Source organism: Engraulis encrasicolus, chromosome 8 (assembly GCF_034702125.1).
Source record: "Engraulis encrasicolus isolate BLACKSEA-1 chromosome 8, IST_EnEncr_1.0, whole genome shotgun sequence".
NCBI lineage: Eukaryota > Metazoa > Chordata > Actinopteri > Clupeiformes > Engraulidae > Engraulis > Engraulis encrasicolus.
Window position 1 is genome coordinate 12,550,895 of NC_085864.1, and position 18,266 is coordinate 12,569,160.

The window sequence follows — 18,266 nt, forward strand, 5'->3', positions numbered from 1 at the left end:
AGAAGAAAACAAAGTTGCCTAATAATTATGCACACCTGATATAAGGTGTTGGGCATCTTCGACCACACCCCCATCTTATTATACAAATATACATGACCTGGAATGCTTAAATCAAATAGGTTTTCATGTTCATATAGATTGCTGTTGGAAAATAAGCATGAAAAAGACAAAATTTTCAAAAAACATGTTTGCCTAATAATTCTGCACACAGTGTATATCTGTGTTTTTTTTATTTTTTTGTGTTTGTTCCCCCTTCTTTTCTTTGTCAGTTGTTCCGTTTTTTTTTTTTTAAAGATGTACTGTGTTGTGATGCTTTGTCTTTTTTAATGTGATATGGATCCCCCTGTGTCTGGAATAAAGAATGAATTGAATTGAATTGAACTACTGAACCAAGACAGGCCTCTGCCTGAGAAGCACAAACTATAACCTGTACTGTGGAGTAATAGTATAGAATCTATTGTATAGAATAGAGAGAATATCTCATACAACACTGTAAATATAAGCAGGGTCAATCTGTGTGCAGTCCGTCACTCAGGGCTCGAACCTGCAACCTTCCAGTTCATGCTCCAGCATCTGTATGAGGATGAAGGAAGGTGTTTTACTAAAGATCTGCAGTCAAATGCTGCTAGTCGGCGTCCATTACATAAGTCACATTAATAACTCTGCCTTGCATCCTGTGTGCGTGTGTGCGTGAGTGTGTGTGTGTGTGTGTGTGTGTGTGTGTGTGTGTGTGTGTGTGTGTGTGTGTGTGTGTGTGTGTGTGTGTGTGTGTGTGTAATGCATTTCTCTATCTGCCAGAGCTTTTAGCTTACATGATAACTTTTGAACAGGTGGACTGGTTTTGGCCCAATATTCTAAGGTCATTGCCTACTATACGCCGCCTCTATTGAAAGGCCTATGCCTATGAGGGTGTGTACAGTATGGTGAAAGAGTTGAGGTCAACAACAGATCAGGTATGGTGTAAGGATGGGCATAGTTGAATGATTACAATAGGCAAGGCAAGTCAATTTTATTTGTATAGCGCATTTCATACATGAATGCAATTCAATGTGCTCTACAGTAAAGTAAGATAAAAAAAAATGATGTAAAATAAAATAACATGAAATAAAATGAAAATAAAGGCATAAGGTATGACAGGTGAACATAGAATAAAAAGTAAAGATAAAAGAAAGAAATGAGGAAAAGGAAACAAAAAACAAAAAAACATTTTGATCTCTAAGAGAAGGCATCAGAGAAAAGCTTTGTCTTACTGTAAGTCTGGTCTTGAAACTATCAAAAGTAGTAGATAGTAGATAGTAGCAGAGGTGTGATGAAAACTGTAATGGTGGTGGTGATGTTGCTGAAATGTAAAAGCGATGAGTTTGATAGATAGCCTACAGATCCCTCTCCTGATATCAAAGCAGTCCCTCGCACAAAAAATTATGCAACTATCTCTGAAGAAACACGGTTTTGCGACATTACCAAGAGGGCAAGTGTTGTGGAACTAATGTGTTTGTATGGTAATAACTTTATAATAACTTTATTTGTATAGCACAATCCATACAAGAAATGCAGCTCAATGTGTTTAACAGTTAGATTAAGAATTAAAAAGTAATAATAGTGACATAAAATAAATAAATTCATACATATTAAATAAAATGAAATGAATAGAATATGTTGATTAAAAAAACAAATATGGCAAAGAGTAAACACAGAACAAAAAAAGTGTTATCTTTGATTTTAAATTCAATAAAATGTAAGAATACATTTAGTCCCGTTCAGAAAACTGTTCATTTTAGTCTTTGATCAGTGTAACATCCAATCAACCAGCTGGAGCTGAACACCAGCAAAACCAAGGAAATGGTGGTTGACTTCAGGCGAACTACCCACCCCTGCTGCCTTGGTCAATTGAGGGGGAGACAGTAGAGACAGTCTGCACCGACAAGTACCTGGAGTACATCTGGACAATAAACTGGACTGTCTGCCAATTCACAAGAAGGGCCAGAGCAGGCTCTACTTCCAGAGGAAGCTGAGATCCTTCAATGTGTGCAACACACTCCTGCAGATGTTCTACCAGTCTGTCATGGCCAGTGTGTTCTGTGGCATACTGGCATGGGTGCTGCTAGGGGGGGAAAGGTGTTACAGATTCTAAGGGCCCGAGCTCTGACAGAGGCCCTCAAAGGGGCCCAAAAGCACTGAAAAGGGCCCTTAAGGGGGCCCAAAATTCGAATCTTTCAAAGGGCCCAAAATTTCTGGCAGCGCCCCTGTCAACATACCAATGTCTCATGTGTCCATAGTGCACGAAATATTAGGCTAAAAGCATTGTGAAGAGAGATTTACCAGTCTCTGTCCTCCCCCTCACACCATAGTGATGAAGTTATTAAAAGTCATCCCTATGATTATGATCGCCTACTTTTCATAACTGGTAATGTGAAAGATTAAGACCTTTTATATTTGTATTAGGCCTATGTCTATTAATAACTATTATGTCATATGATTGACTATGAGGATGATTCAAGTGAAGGAGAGGAAAGCATAGAGGGGTGGGGATATCAGGAGGTAGGCGCGCGGGGGGTAGGTTGGGGTGTGTGTAAAGGGGGCCCATGGAAGAGGTTGTTCCTAGGGCCCCAAATTTGGTGCTACGCCCCTGTGTGTGTGTGTGTGTGTGTGTGTGTGTGTGTGTGTGTGTGTGTGTGTGAGTGTGTGCACTGGCGCCGACTATGGGGGGGCTTTTTGCCCCCCCCCCCAATCATAAAGTTGGGGGGGCAAAAACACCCCAATAATAAAATAGCTGATTTCACTGATGATTTAAACCCACTATGATAATATGAAGTCTGTAGCCTATCCCCTTTCTCGCTGTCTCATTTTTTTTTTTTTTTAAACCTCACAAGCGGTGAATTCATGAACAAATTTGTGTTTGAACTGTCGATACGAGCGAGCACGCATAGGGAATACATCTGCAGCGTCGGTCATGGCCAATCGGCGGGAGCGCGCATAGCCTACTTGAGTGGCAGAACGCCATCCTCTTTGGGCAGAGAAAGGAGTGGGAATGTTGACTAACATGTTATTATTTGTGAAGACTAGCCTATAGCGTGGACAATGTTGTGTTATGTGTTTGCTTGATTATTGTATTCCCACTGGCGATTTTTGTTTGCGATGGTCCAGGAAGTTTAAGGAGCTACAGGCTGCGCAGCATAGGTAAAGTGATGAATTGAATAGCCTAAGTGAAAATGTAGGCCTATACTGTCCCTCAGAAATGTGTGTATTTAAGCCAGTCCTTAATGAGAGCAAAAGTGATTAGTATGGCTTCACGTTAAACTGCGGTGCAAGCATTGTTATCGGCTTCGCTGCTGAAGTGTAACAGAGCGAGATTAATTCATTCGAGGTTGGATTCCCGTTGCCAGTTGCTTGGTTTGTCGGCCACATGAACATTTATTTTCTGGTGTCTATAAAAACGCCTAACTATTTTGTACTTAACTCCATCTCAAAAACGGATGTAGCCTATTTCACTCCAACCATGACAAGGAGGTGCGTGTTCTCACAACTAAACAAATAATATCCTAGCTTTGAATGACACGTAGCCACCTCTTTGTGTGTGTGTGTGTGTGTGTGTGTGTGTGTGTGTGTGTGTGTGTGTGTGTGTGTGTGTGTGTGTGTGTGTGTGTGTGTGTGTGTGTGTGTGTGTGTGTGTGCTTGCCTAATACACGTACCTGTACTTTACTGTGACATTGTAAGAATTTTTAACCCCCATCATACTCAGTCTGTACACTGCCTACTTCTACATACTATACTATATCATAGATGTATCCATCAACACTTGTTGTCTACCTTAACTGACAGAGTATGTTTTTCTGCATTGGTCTATCCCAACTCACAGAATGTCTTTTTGCACAATTACCTTTTCTACATTTATTATCTCTATTATTTTATTTTATTTTCCCCACCCTGATGACTATTCCTGTGTTTATTTTTGTCTTGAAATGTCCATGTGGGCTTTTGTGTATTTGTGTATTTATGTAAGCTACTGGATACCTGAATTTCCCCCTGGGGATCAATAAAGTTACTCTACTCTACTCTACTCTACTGTAAAATATTATGATCAGTCTGATCAGACATGACCCGCCCCTGTTCAGTTTTCATTGCAATGGGCCTATTCCAATGGTTGACAATAAGTTATTGACAAATTGAGATTGCACGCTATGTCTGATTTGCTGCGTAAAAATTCCACCTGTTTGGTCGAATAGCCTACAGATGTCCAGTGATAATAGTCGCGCGCACATCCACTTCTGTGATTCTGATGATTGCGCACCGTTTATAATTTCTGGCGAAAATGGATGGATACTATACGGTTGCAAGATTGAGACAGGTTTGATTCGCAGTTCGCACTAAACAGAATGCAATTGCCAAAAATAATCTTTGCATGTTTGTTGTCTATGCGCAACATGCTATCTGAAGTGGCGCATACGTTTTCGCGTTTGTTAATGAAATAGGATATGACAACATTCTGCCAACGTGGAAAAGATGCCGCGCTCCTGTTCTTCGCAATCTGGTGCGTCACGGGAAGGCTGAGTTCAAGGTAGCCTAGGTAAGACCACTGGAGCATCTGGAAGATTATTCTCTGCTTTTATTTAGAGCAGTGTCAAACTAACGTTTCGAATTGACCATTTCTTCATCGGAGCCGAAAATGTGGTATCCTCGGCACTGCTCAAAATAAAAGCGGAGAATAGCCTAATCTTCCTCAGATGCTCAGGAGAACTTTCCTACTTTAAAATCTGCCAACGTGCTTGCACTGTATATCTATTATGGTAACCCAGTATCCTAACGGTCTTAATGTCTGTAGGCTATATTCAGTAAATAACGGACCTGGCTAAATTCCGTGCAAATGCGGCACTGAAACACAGAGGTAGCGTTGACGTCACGCAATACCCCCCCCCCCAATGTTGACATGAAGACGGCGCCTATGTGTGTGTGTGTGTGTGTGTGTGTGTGTGTGTGTGTGTGTGTGTGTATGTGTGTGTGAAAGCATTGTGCAAAGCTCTAAATCCCTGTAGACGACATGGACCGAGAAGTCATTCCCTGTAGGCCTATCACTATCAAATAATTTAGCCTAACAATAGGCCCTACATTCAGCATAGTAGTCGACGTAAACTATGGCAAAGCACAATTACATCTATTAATCTGCGTTTTCTTGATCTCACTTCCTTTATTACTGCCTTTTTGTTTAACTCAACTTTAAATAGGGCATGGATTACGGACATCTGTAATCTGGCTAGTGCAGTTCCTACTATTGGCCACTGAGTCGCGCTATTGTTCTACAATATTTGGATTCACGTTTAGGAAGTGAATGTAAACGTCTCCATTTTGCGAGCAGATTAAGACTAGGGCATAGGCCTATCAACTTCTATCTCATTGATGTGTTCCATTCGACAGCCTGCAGTTTAAAAACATTGCATGTAAGTAGGGTATCTTGCTTCACTTGCTTACCGTTTAGAAATAAAAGAGTTGATGGGTCGTATTTACTGTAGGCCTATACAAAGACATGCATCCTCTCATTTCAGTTGTGCTCTGTTCATGGATGTTTAGGTCTACAATCATTAGTCCGTATAGCCTGCCTACGATATCCAATTTAGCTATCGTTCACAGAAGGATCTTTTCTCATACATTCCTACTATCCTACAATATGCCTGGTCATTGCTGTGTTGATGTCCATCGCGATTTTAAATGATGAGTTGATGTCAGGGGTAGTTTCGATCAGCCCCAGTTCGACCGAGACGCGAATATCTCCCTTCACCAGACCTAAAAAGCATTTCACCTAGTTGGAGGCAGAGCCATCAAGAATTAAACTGAACACATTGGAACCAAATGGCCTGAATGAAGAACTGAATCTCTTGTTTTTTTGTTGTCTGATTACTGCCCCTCTTTTTTTGTATTTTTTTTTCAATTATTATTGGAAGTTGGGATTTTCTAACCATGTCTTATTTAGGCCTAAATGTTTTTGGTTAAACTGCACATGGAGACTGGTCAAACGCAATTTCAAACTTCTGTGCCGTTACGTAGATTTTTGACTATAAAGACTTGACTTGACTTGACTTGACTTGACTTGAAGTGTCAGTGCAACAAGGTGTCCAAGTAGATGTATGAAGTTCATTATGTCTTAAGGATATATTAAATCCTCAAGTTCCTTTGTTTCAGACATGTAAAAGTTTGATCTTTCACCTGACATGTTTCGATGGTGAGGTTTCCATCTTCGACAGAGGGTCACATGGATGTTGATGTAATGTGATTTAAAACAGCTGATGTTGTGGAAGTGTGACCTTCCTGTCAATATTGACATATTATATGTCACACCTCCTGCTGTCAGAGTTCTGGCCTCAGGATGGTGGTCCAGGTGTGAGACAGCATTAGGGGTGTAAATCACACCCTTCATGGCGAATCGATTCAATATCGATTAATAATATTTTTTTAGGTCAACGATTCGAATGCTCAACGATTTGACTCATTTCAATTCAATTCAAATCAGTGGTTCATATTTTTTTAACCTTATAGGCTTGGCTTATGTGTGGAATGTTAAATAAATCAACAAAAGCTGAAATATCTGCATGCATTTCATTTGAAGGGTATCTTTATTATGGTCAGTATTATTATTATTGCATGAGCAAATAAAATGCCTCACAAAATGAGTGCAATAATTACAAAAAATGATCAATAACGATTAATCGATTCTCTTGTGGAGGAATCGATTAATTGAATCGTGGGCTGTAGGATTGATTATTATTTAGACCCCTAGACAGCATGTATGCCCCATCATATGGTAGGGTCACTACTCTTGTTTCCTGTTTTTGAGTGTTCTGCTTTCCCCCTTTTTTCTGTTGTGTTTTTTCTCTGTTTTACACTCTTTTTCAAAAACAGGAAACAAGAGCAGTAGTAACCCCACCATGCCAGCAGAGTAACAAAACGCATCCAACGAGCCATGAAACCATACCACATACAGACACCGGTAAAACCACACACAACACTGCGACAGTTTCTAGTAGGCTACACCCCAAAGACAAGATTGACAACACAACAGGTGCAATGTCATATCAAGTCAAGTCTGCTTTTATTGTCACCTTCTTCATATGCACAGGTCATATAAGGAAAATGAAATCACGTTTCTCTCTCTATACCATGCCAGGACATAGACACACACAGGACTGACATTTACAGACTGACAAGTGCAGGACAGGACAGGTGACAGTGATGGACGGGTAACAATAACGATAAATAATAAATACAATGAACATTTAACATTTAACATGTAGACAAGGAAGGATAGGCGAAATTAAAAAATAGTACGGAAGACATTACAATAATAAGACAATAATACTAACAGTAGCGATAGTAAAAGTACGTTTATTTTTAAGTTAATTTATTATTGTCCACTGTTACCAGTCCATCACCGTTACCTGCTCTGTCTGCACTTTATGTCAGTCTGAAAAATGTCAGTTTGTATATGTCTTGTCCTGGCATGGTATAGAGTTTGTATATGTCTTGTCCTGGCATGGTATAGAGAGAAAACGTAATTTCATTTTTCCTTGTATGTCTTGTGCATATGATGAAAGTGACAATAAAAGCTGACTTGACTTGACTTGACATGAAGTAATAATAATAATAGTTATGTACAAAAGTGGTAAGATTGGAGTAGCCGAATTGTAAGCAGCATGTTAAATTGTCTTATTGTTCAAGTGAGGTAGTGCAGGAAGGTGCAAGACACTTAGTGTAGTTCAAGGGAAAGGGTAATGTGGTCCAGACAGTTCTTGTAAGTGGAGGACTGAGGTAGTTCAAGTAAGGTGCAGTACCAAATGTGCTGTGGTGTGTGTGTGTGTGTGTGTGTGTGTGTGTGTGTGTGTGTGTCTGTGTCTGTGTGTGTGTGTGTGTGTGTGTGTGTGTGTGTGTGTGTGTGTGTGTGTGTGTGTGTGTGTGTGTGTGTGTGTGTGTGTGTGTGTGTGGTGCAGGTGCAGTCATATAGTGTAGTTCCATGTACTGGTGTGTGTGTGTGTGTGTGTGTGTGTGTGTGTGTGTGTGTGTGTGTGTGTGTGTGTGTGTGTGTGTGTGTGTGTGTGTGTGTGTGTGTGTGTGTGTGTGTGTGTGTGTGTGGTGCAGGTGCAGGTGCAGGTGCAGTTCCATATGTACTGGTGTGTGTGTGTGCTCTTGTGGGGTAGTGCAGGTGCAGTCACAGTGCAGATCCAATGGTGCTTGTGTGTGTGTGTGTGTGTGTGTGTGTGTGTGTGTGTGTGTGTGTGTGTGTGTGTGTGTGTGTGTGTGTGTGTGTGTGTGTGTGTGTGTGTGTGTGTGTGTGTGTGTGTGATGTGGGGGTGTCAGTGTTGTGAGAGAGGGAGGGGAGGGAAGGGAGTTCAGCATTCTGATGGCCTGGTGTTCAAAGCTTTTTGTGAGCCTGGCGGTTCTGTACCATAGGCTTCTGTACCTCTTCCCGGAGGGCAGGAGGCCGATCAGGTCGTGTGCTGGGTGGGTCGCATCTCTCAGGATTGTGAGGGCTGTGCGGGTGAGGCGGGTGGTGTAGATTTCTTGGAGGGAGGGGAGGGGTGCGTTGATGATCTTCCCAGCTGAATTCACTATGCACTGCAGGGCTTTCCTGTTGTAGTCAGTGCAGCTCCTGCCCCACACAGTGATGCAGCTGGTAAGGATGCTCTCAATGGTACCCCTGTAGAAGGTAGTCATGATGGCTGGTGGGGCACTGGCGTTCTTCAGTTTGCGCAGGAAGTAGAGCCTCTGCTGGGCTTTCTTGACCAGTGATGCTGTGGCCTCTCTGGAAGTTGACCACAATCTCTTTTGTATTGCTGACGTTCAGCAGGAGGTTGTTGTTGCTGCACCATCTGGCCAGATTGTCCACCTCTGTCCTGTAGTGTGTCTCGTCTCCGATGGAGATGAGAACCACCAGGGTTTTGTCATCTGCAAACTCCACTAGGTAGTTGGTACTGTGGGTTGTTTTGCAGTCATGAGTTAGCAGGGGGCATAGGGCTGAGCACACACCCTTGTGGAGCTCCTGTACTCAGTGCAATGGTGTCCGAGGTGTTGTTGCACTGCTTGTGGTCTCTGGCATAGGATGTCCAGCAGCCATTTGCAGAGGGAGGTGGGGGAGACCCAGTTTGTCCAGTTTGCATATCAGCTGTTGGGGTATGATAGTATTGAATGCTGAGCTAAAGTCAATGAACAGCATTCTCACATATGCGTCTTTTTTCTCCAGGTGAGGGTTGGGTGTAGAACTGAGATGATTGCATCCTCTGTGGAGTGCTGGGCTCTGTATGCAAACTGGTAGGAGTCCAGGGTCGGTGGAAGAGTAGACTTGATGTGTGCCATGACTAGCCATTCGAAGCACTTCAAGATGATGGGGGTCAGTGCTACAGGACGGTAGTCTTTGAAGCAGGATGGGGATGAGTTCTTTGGCACCGGTATGATGGTGGCGGCTTTGAAGCAGGAGGGGACAGTGGCTTGCTATAGTGAGGTGTTAAAGATGTCATTGAAGACATGCTTTAGTTGCTCAGCACAGTCTTTCAGCACCCGTCCAGGGATGTTGTCTGGGCCTGTTGCTTTGTGCAGGTTGATCCTGGTGAGTGCCCTCTCCCCGCTATCAACAGGTAGACACAGTACCTGGTCATGAGGTGGGGGTGGTATTTTCTGGGGGTGGGTCTGGTTGTTTTCCTCAAAGCGTGTGAAAAAGCTCTTCAGGTCGTTGTGTTGTTTTTGCACCTTCATGGCACCTGCTTGTAGTCAGTGATGGCTTGGATGCCCTTCCATAAGCTCTGTGCATCTTTGCTATCACTGAAGTGGGCAGTAATTTCCTGAGTGTAATTTCCCGAGTGTTGGCTCTTGCTGTTTTCAGGCCTGCTTCGTCCCCAGCTCTGAAGGCCTTGTCTCTAGCCCTCAGCAGTCTTTGGACATTCCCTGTCAGCCATGGCTTCTGGTTGGCCAGAGTGATTATTGTTTTTATGTCCGTTACGTCCTCTATGCACTTGTTGATGCAGTGGCAGCGTCTGTGAACTCCTCAATGTCTATTTGGTTGTTGTGGTTGGTGGCAAACTGTTTGAAAATATCCCAGTCAGTTATTTCAAAGCAGTGTTGGAGGGCACTGTGAGCACCGTCTGGCCATACTCTAATTTCCCTGGAAACCGGTTTGGCGAGTTTTGCCTTTTGCCTCTATGCGGGCAATGTGGGGTATATGAAATACCATGCCAATCTTGTAACAAGACCTACAAAGGGGAGAAAGGAATGACATTTAATATGAGAAAAATGAGCATAAATAGGAGTGTGAAAGATAAACAGAACAGAGGCATACAAGGGCAATTAAGGAAAAAAGCTATGCAAGAAAACCTAAAAACAGACCACTGCAGAAGGGAAAATCATGTAATGGACTGGGACAATGCCAAAGTCATACAGCAAGAGAACAGCAGGTATCAACGTTGGGTTAAGGAGCAGAAAGCGCAGTCCAACCACCATGAGGAGGGATGAGGGGGCATACATGCTGTCTGACACCTGGACCACCATCCTGAGGCCACAGCTCAAACAGCAGGAGGTGTGACCATCAGTGCTTTAAAGGACCGGTATTGTGAGCATTACAACTGCATGTTGAAATTGACTGAAGTTATCCTTTAAAACATCAGCTGTTTTAATTAAATCATGTCACACTTCAACTGACCCTCTGATAAAGACCGAAGTTTCACCGTCGAAACATGTCAGGTAAAAGATAACAAACTTTTACATACCTGAAACAAAAGAACTTGAAGAATTAAAGGGGCTCCTGGTAGGATTAAAAGTTTAATTAATCACGGTCCCGAGTCAGCCTATGCTTATGCGAGTCATTAGTAAGTGAACGATGCCTATAGTGCCCACTTCCATGGTCCGCTGTCAGAAAACCCCAGATGCAACTTTTGGCAGCGCGGTCCAAAGGACGGTTGTGGGAAACACTTTTCATTTGAAAACTTCGCTTTACATACCATATTCAGATTTGCATCAACTGCTAGCATTCCATGACGAAAAACAGTCTCACCGCGAGTTTATTTGAACAGCATTTTTTCAGATTTTGAGACAGGCATACCACGGGCACCGCGCAAATGACGTCATCCTACCTAGTGCCCCTTTAAGAACATATGCTAAATGTGGGTGTGTGGTATTGGTGTGTAATGATGTTCCTGTCTGTCTGTTCCCAGAGGAGTAGCTGAAGATGGAGGTTCCCTTAGAGGGAGATGTGCACGGCAGCCCTGGAGATGGTTCCAGTCCAAAAGAGGACAGCAGCCATGGATATGTGAGGTATGGCAATTATGGTTATAATAATAATCAAGTCAAAATCTGCTTTATTATGTTGTTTTTCACATGTACTGGTCAGTGCCCATTCAGGAAATTTAGGGGCCAATTCGCATTTCCGCAGCCGAACCCCTAAACGGTTACTGACCAATCATAGCGTTAGCAACGGTTACTAAGTCACGGCCCCAGTGAAATATGCAATTTTGATGAATGGAAGTCTATGGGAGTCTATGTGCTTATTGCGCCTGTAACACCGACAACCAATATCCAAAAAGGCTAGAGGGAGGGGTTACATTTTATTCCTTTTGGAAAACAAACACTCAGTGAGAGAAATACAGGCTATGGATTAACCCAGTGTTTCCCAACCTTTTTTGAGCCAGGGCACACTTTTTCCCTTCAAAAAATCTCGCGGCACACCACCAACCAAAAATTATGAAATCATGAAAACAAATTAGCCGCCTAACAATATAGTCATTCTTATAAAAGTGTCTTGAATAGCAATCAAATAAACACCAAAATGTTTTATCATCTTTTAAATTTCCTCTTTCAAATAAAAAGTGCACTGACCCTTATAAGCTATAAACTTCAAAGTACTATATACAAATTGTTATTCTGTCCAAAAGCATTCTATTTGCAGGAATGCAGAAAATAATGCTTATTCTGACAGTAGCAATGATATTTAGGAAAGATTTCACTGTTACAATATGAATATGCATGTTTAATATCAATCTCTGTTCAATGCCTTGCAAAATAGAACGTTTTCTCTGATTGCGTCTCCATCCACAAAACGCACATTGGCCAGGAGTTGCGCATGTCCACTATCAGCCTCGTCAAGTTGCAACGCAAATTTCTCACGGATACGGATCTTTTCCAAAACCACACTTTCGATGTCAGCAGAGACATGTCAATGTCTGGAAATTGTGTTATTTGAGAGAGGGGCTTTGGCTATTTATTTAACTGCTTCAGGTCCAAGCATCTCATTTACAATGGCTTTGCAGGCAGGTAGGCCTAATATTAGCGTCTCTGCCACTGTGTGACTTCTGATTTAGCTACAAGTTCAGCTACGTGGTAGCTAGCTTTAAAGACTCTCTCGTTTACCTTTTCCCCCCCTCATAAATGTTGCTGGGTTCTCTGTTTGCTTACGCAGGCCAACAAAATAGTCTGCACTCTTGTTTTGTGAAGGGTGTTTCGTTTACATACCAAGCACAATGGAATCGGTGCCGTTCATTGCTGTCAATGGTGCCGTTGCATCCCACTTACAAGTACCGGTAGTCCTAAATCCAAATGAAATAACTCTCTTTGTATTGACTCGAGCTCACGGCATTTGCCTTCTTTTGACAGCTACTACAATTGGCTACCTGCTGCCACCTAGTGATAGCCTAAGGAATTATTACATGATTAGGACGCCAGTCAACAGCAGACACTACATAATGACATACAGGCATTATTTGCTAATAATAATGAATTCGTTTTTTTTTTTTTTTGGAAAATAAGAATTTTCCACGGCACACATGACGATCTCTCGCGGCACACTAGTGTGCCACAGCACACTAGTGTGCCGCGGCACAGTGGTTGGGAAACACTGGATGAAGCAATGTGGACGACCGCCAGCTGAATATCAGCAACAGCAGCTGTCACAATCATGTGGATTTAATGCTACAAACGTGAAAATTACGCTGATTTTAGGCAACATATGTGAAAGGTGACTTACCCTGCTGTACACGAGCATTGCTCTTATATTTAATTGTCCCGACAAGAAACTACAAAATTAGGCTATGTTTCAGTCCCTATGCATTCAGTGTCAATGCTTTACCCTCTAGCCCAGTGTTTCTCAACAGGGGTGCCGGGGCACCCTGGGGTGCCGCGGGCCCTCCTTAGGGGTGCCGCGGAAACGTGGCTGATAAATAAGTTATGTAATATAATACATATTTGTCTAAATTGATAAGTTAATGCTAGTCAGTGGAATCTTTCATCTTACATTTACGCACAATAAATATAGGTCGCCCCAGTCAGCTGCAACTTCGAACGTAGGTTGTGTGACGTCTCCAAATGTGTTACTTTTCTAAGCTTGTGTGGTATCGGATGCGATGCCATGTTACGGCTTGTTGGTTTGGGGTGCCTTGAAATTTTTCATGAATTGAAAGGGTGCCTCGCCTAAAAAAAGGTTGAGAAACACTGCTCTATACAGTGACCTCATTTTACTGGCTACAAACACTGCATGCAATGTCATGGATTTAGCCTTCATAGGCATTGTTTTGGCGACTGATCAAAGATGTTACCGTAAGTCGCCGAGTAGCTGTAACTGGGGAAGGTATTTGCCAGACGCGCGTTTCCAAGAAGCTTTCATGACCATCCTTGTTTGCGTTTGATTCCTTTATTTACTTCTCTTGTTTAAAAGGTTAAAACTTCAGGTTCTCCATTGACATAGTTACAATCATCCATGACATTGAAGCCATTGTGCAAAGGTGCAGAAAGTGCCAGAGAGATGTGCAAACTGTAAGCTTTAAAGTACAGAGTCAAGGAGCCGTTCTAAGCATACACGCTGCGGACCGGTGTAGCGTGGCCCAAGCAAGCGGTAGCAAGTGCATGTTAACGCGGTCAACAGAAAGTAGGCCTTCCCCGACACCTACTCTACTACTACTAACCCACCATTACCAAGCGCCCAGGTGAAATACTAAATTATCCTCACCACGTGACCCAAGCAAGCGCACGTCACCTCCCAAGCCTGTCAATCACAATCTAAAAGTGAAATCTGTCCGCAACATTCCGGCCCCTAATTATTACGGAACCACAGAGTAATAATTACAAATTCAATACTCCAAAACATTATATGCATGCACATCATCATACATTCATTACTCAAAGTCCATGAAGACATTTTCTTCACTTTGTGTTTTTTCCAATGTTCATGTGCGTGTGTGCATGTATGGTCCAAAGTCAAAGGGGGTCAGTCATAGGCCAGAGGTTACCAGCACTTAGCCTATATTTCAAGGTCGGTCATGTCAACTAGCCAGTGCGTCTATAACGTTAGATGTCTAGGTCACGTTATATGGGGTCAAAGATCAGGAGCCTCCGTAAGAAGGCACAACTCTGGTAGACAGACATGCAAGGTTGGTCAGGGCCTCGACCCAGACCCGATGCTCCAGACCTCTCTGGTCTGGCACGGCCGCTGCAACTCTGGTGACGATCCAGGAACCATGGAGTCGCAGAGACGTCCATGACGAGGACCACGTCCCCGACAGGGTTGAACTTGACACTTGTCCAGTAGCCGCGTTGCTGAAGCCACGACAGGTTTTCTCTGATCCACCCTCTCCAGAGCAAATCGGAGATGTACTGCTTTGCCTTGAGCTGAAGGAGATGGTTCTGTGTTCGCGCTTTGAAGTCTCTTGGATCAGTGGATCGAACTGCTGGAACAGGGTTCAACTTGTATCCATGCCTGCTCTGCTTCATGTTCTCCCCTGTTTGTAGACAGGAGATCTCTGCATAACTCTTGAACTGACACAACTCAACGCTCTGCATCTCAGCATCCTTGAGCTCTCCCTCTGAGAGCAAGCCGTTGTAGAAGTCATCCCTGTGATGACAAGCAGCATCAGCACTGGACTGAGGAGAGGCAATGGCTTTGCGGTGATGCAGAGGTGCTGTCTTGACACTCGGGATCCAACCCACCACTCTCACAAGGTGAGTCGCGGAAGTGACTTTACTGATCAGGTGGGTAACAAGATGGCTGCTTTGTTTCACGTATTCTCCTGCTTGCAGACAGGAGATCTCTTCTGCATGCCACTTTAACTCGCTGAACTGGACGGTCTGCATCTCAGCATCTTTGATCTCTCCCAATGAGAGGAAGCCTTTGCCGGAGTCATCCCTATGACGACAAACTTCATCAGTACTGGACTGAGGCGCGCTGGCTTTGCTGTGACACAGGACTGCCATCTTGAACATCATCCCACCCACCACTCTTACACGGCGAGTCCGGGGTGAGGGTTTACTGATCAGGTGGATGGAAGTATGGCTATTCCCACCACCATCAGTATCGCTGGCAATAGCAACCTTTGAAACATTAAATGTAGCAGAGTCTTTGACTTCAGGGTCTCTGAGGGAGAGTTCTAACAACTTGTTCAGGTTCGCAGGCCACTGGTTCTCTGGCTGCCTAAGATATGTGGGGGCATTTAGCCATGACACATTCTTCAAAAAGGGGTCATTGAAGTTGGTCAGCAAGCCAACTTGTGTGTTCGTGAGACCAGGATCACTCAACTGTTCATTTAGGGCGACAACCCAGAATGAAGCTGTACAATGGACGTCAACTCTATGATTGGGTAGAAACCCGCTCTTACGGCCTGTGTGTTGACGGTCTGAAGTGGGCACCCACTGTGTATAGTCCTTCTTACGGCTTGTATGTTCATGTTCTGTCATGAAAGTGGTACACGGAGTCTCTTTATGCAGGTCTTTTTCTTTGACAATCTTTCTCTTTTCACTTACAGCACTTTGCTCTGCACTTGCACTGTTGCTGAGCACACTCGTGTCTTGAGCGCTCACAGGGAGGGCGTTGCTGTGAGGCCCGTCTCTCAGGATCTTTAACTCACTGGCCGACTGTAGGGACCTTGCATTGTCTTTTGATAGAGCCAACTGCTCGTCACGGCTGCGCTCAGAGTCCATCTCATTCTGCTGCTTCCACCACTCATCTAAAGACACGGCCGATGTTTTGCTCACATTCACTGTGGCCAGCTTGCTGCCCCGTTCACCGGCCCCAGTAAGGCCACTTGGCTGAACTTCAACTGTACCAAGAATTTCATAGGCCGTGGTGTCAGACATGATTTTGTCATCTTCTCCGTGAATGTGGAGCAAACTTTGTTGTGAGGACAAAGGTGCACTTTGTGGTGCTGGCAAGTGTGCATTCAATTGTGCTGGCTCTTTCACATGTGCAGGAGGTCCATCGAGAGGAGGGGCTGATTCATACGGTTCCACTTGGTGTTGCACAAATTTCACTGTAGGAATTACGGTGAAAGCCACTGGCATTTCAGCTCGGGCTCTGCGATAGTCAGATGGAGTTGAGACCTTTGAACTGACTCTACTTCCATGATTCAAAACATTGTGCCTTGGAGACACATCAAGCTGAGAATGAGCAGGCAGGTGAACCTCTGTGGGCTGCTCATTTACAGGTACTCCCCCCTGTGGGGCATTTTGAGAGGACACCTCAGGTGGCCCAACTCTCATGAGCCATGCTTGCACTTTCCTAATAAAACATTCATGAAATTCTTTTATGAACCAGAACAGATCTTCTTGGTTTTCTTGCTCCTCGATAGGAATCAGAGGCAGCAGAGAGCAATGCAGTTCACTGGCCATTTTAAACAGTTGTGTTAATTCATTTAGCCTCAACTTGACATGACATTCATTTATATCAGCTTTCATCAGCTCTTTCAAAGAAGCAGTCACATTTTCCATTTTTCTTACATGTTTTTTCAGTTCTGTTTGAATGCTTTCAATTTTGTTTGCCAGGCCCTTTCCAGTGGAAACCATTTGTCTTTCATTTTGTGCATTTTTCACACCAGGAATTTCTTTGTCACACATTTTTGCATCTTTCACAAAAAGTTCATCTTTCTCTTTCAACTGTGCATCATTCACAACAAGGCTTTCTTTGACATCCATCTTAAGTTTTTCAACAAGGCATGCCAATCGCCGCATCAATTAAACAGCTGTCCTTCAAGTCCATGAACGCCAGAGCCACACACAACGCAACACAACGCCAGAGTAAATTCCCAATGAATCCAGTATTCTAGCGTAACCACAGTCCAACAATGAGCGTGACGTAAGCACGACGTCAGCTTCAGGAAGTAACCATCTCAGCAGCTCCAAGCCAGCGATATCTTAATAAACATTTGTACATTACCGCTGCTGCTGTCTTCGGGTAAACGGCTTCCTTCGCGTTGGCGTCCTTGTGTTGGCTGTGTGCGCTCAATGGCGTTTAGGCTGAGTTCCGTTTTGCGAGAGCAAATGCCATTTTCTGTTGACAATATTTTGGCGACTGATCAAAGTTGTTACCGTAAGTCGCCGAGTAGCTGACTGGGGAAGGTATTTGCCAGACGCGCGTTTCCAGAAAGCTTTCATGACCATCCTTGTTTGCGTTTGATTCCTTTATTTACTTCTCTTGTTTAAAAGGTTAAAACTTCAGGTTCTCCATTGACATAGTTACAATCATCCATGACATTGAAGCCATTGTGCAAAGGTGCAGAAAGTGCCAGAGAGATGTGCAAACTATAAGCTTTAAAGTGCAGAGTCAGGGAGCCGTTCTAAGCATACACGCTGCGGACCGGTGTAGCGTGGCCCAAGCAAGCGGTAGCAAGTGCGTGGTAACGCGGTCAACAGAAAGTAGGCCTTCCCCGACACCTACTCTACTACTACTAACCCACCATTACCAAGCGCCCAGGTGAAATACTAAATTATCCTCACCACGTGACCCAAGCAAGCGCACGTCACCTCCCAAGCCTGTCAATCACAGTCTAAAAGTGAAATCTGTCCGCAACAGGCATATTGCAGACCTTTTCGTCTGTTTCGATCTGAGATCTTGCCGTTTTTCCAGAAATTGCTTGTGATTTCTTTGAGCAAAGTCGATATTGACAGGGGTGAGAATATGCTAGCCCTTCATTCATTTCAATGCGGAGAGCCTGGAGGACGAACGTGTTTGACTGACATAGGAACCGTTTCTAAGGGGGCAGGCACTTGCGGAACAGTGAATTGACCTTTGGCTAAAATCCGCCCTAGAATGCTCATTGACCAATCGCAGAGCGGCAAAAGGACAAGATTGGGCAGAATTCAGACAGCGCTTTTTTTGACAGCGCTCCATTAAATTCAACCTTTCAACCACCCTTCTTGGCAAAATGCAGATTATCACATCACATGACGCGTTGGAGGGAAACACAGAGATAGGAAACTTTCCATGACAGAAGTGGAGGTGCTTGTTACAGAAAGAAGACAATGCTTCAAAATAAGTAAAT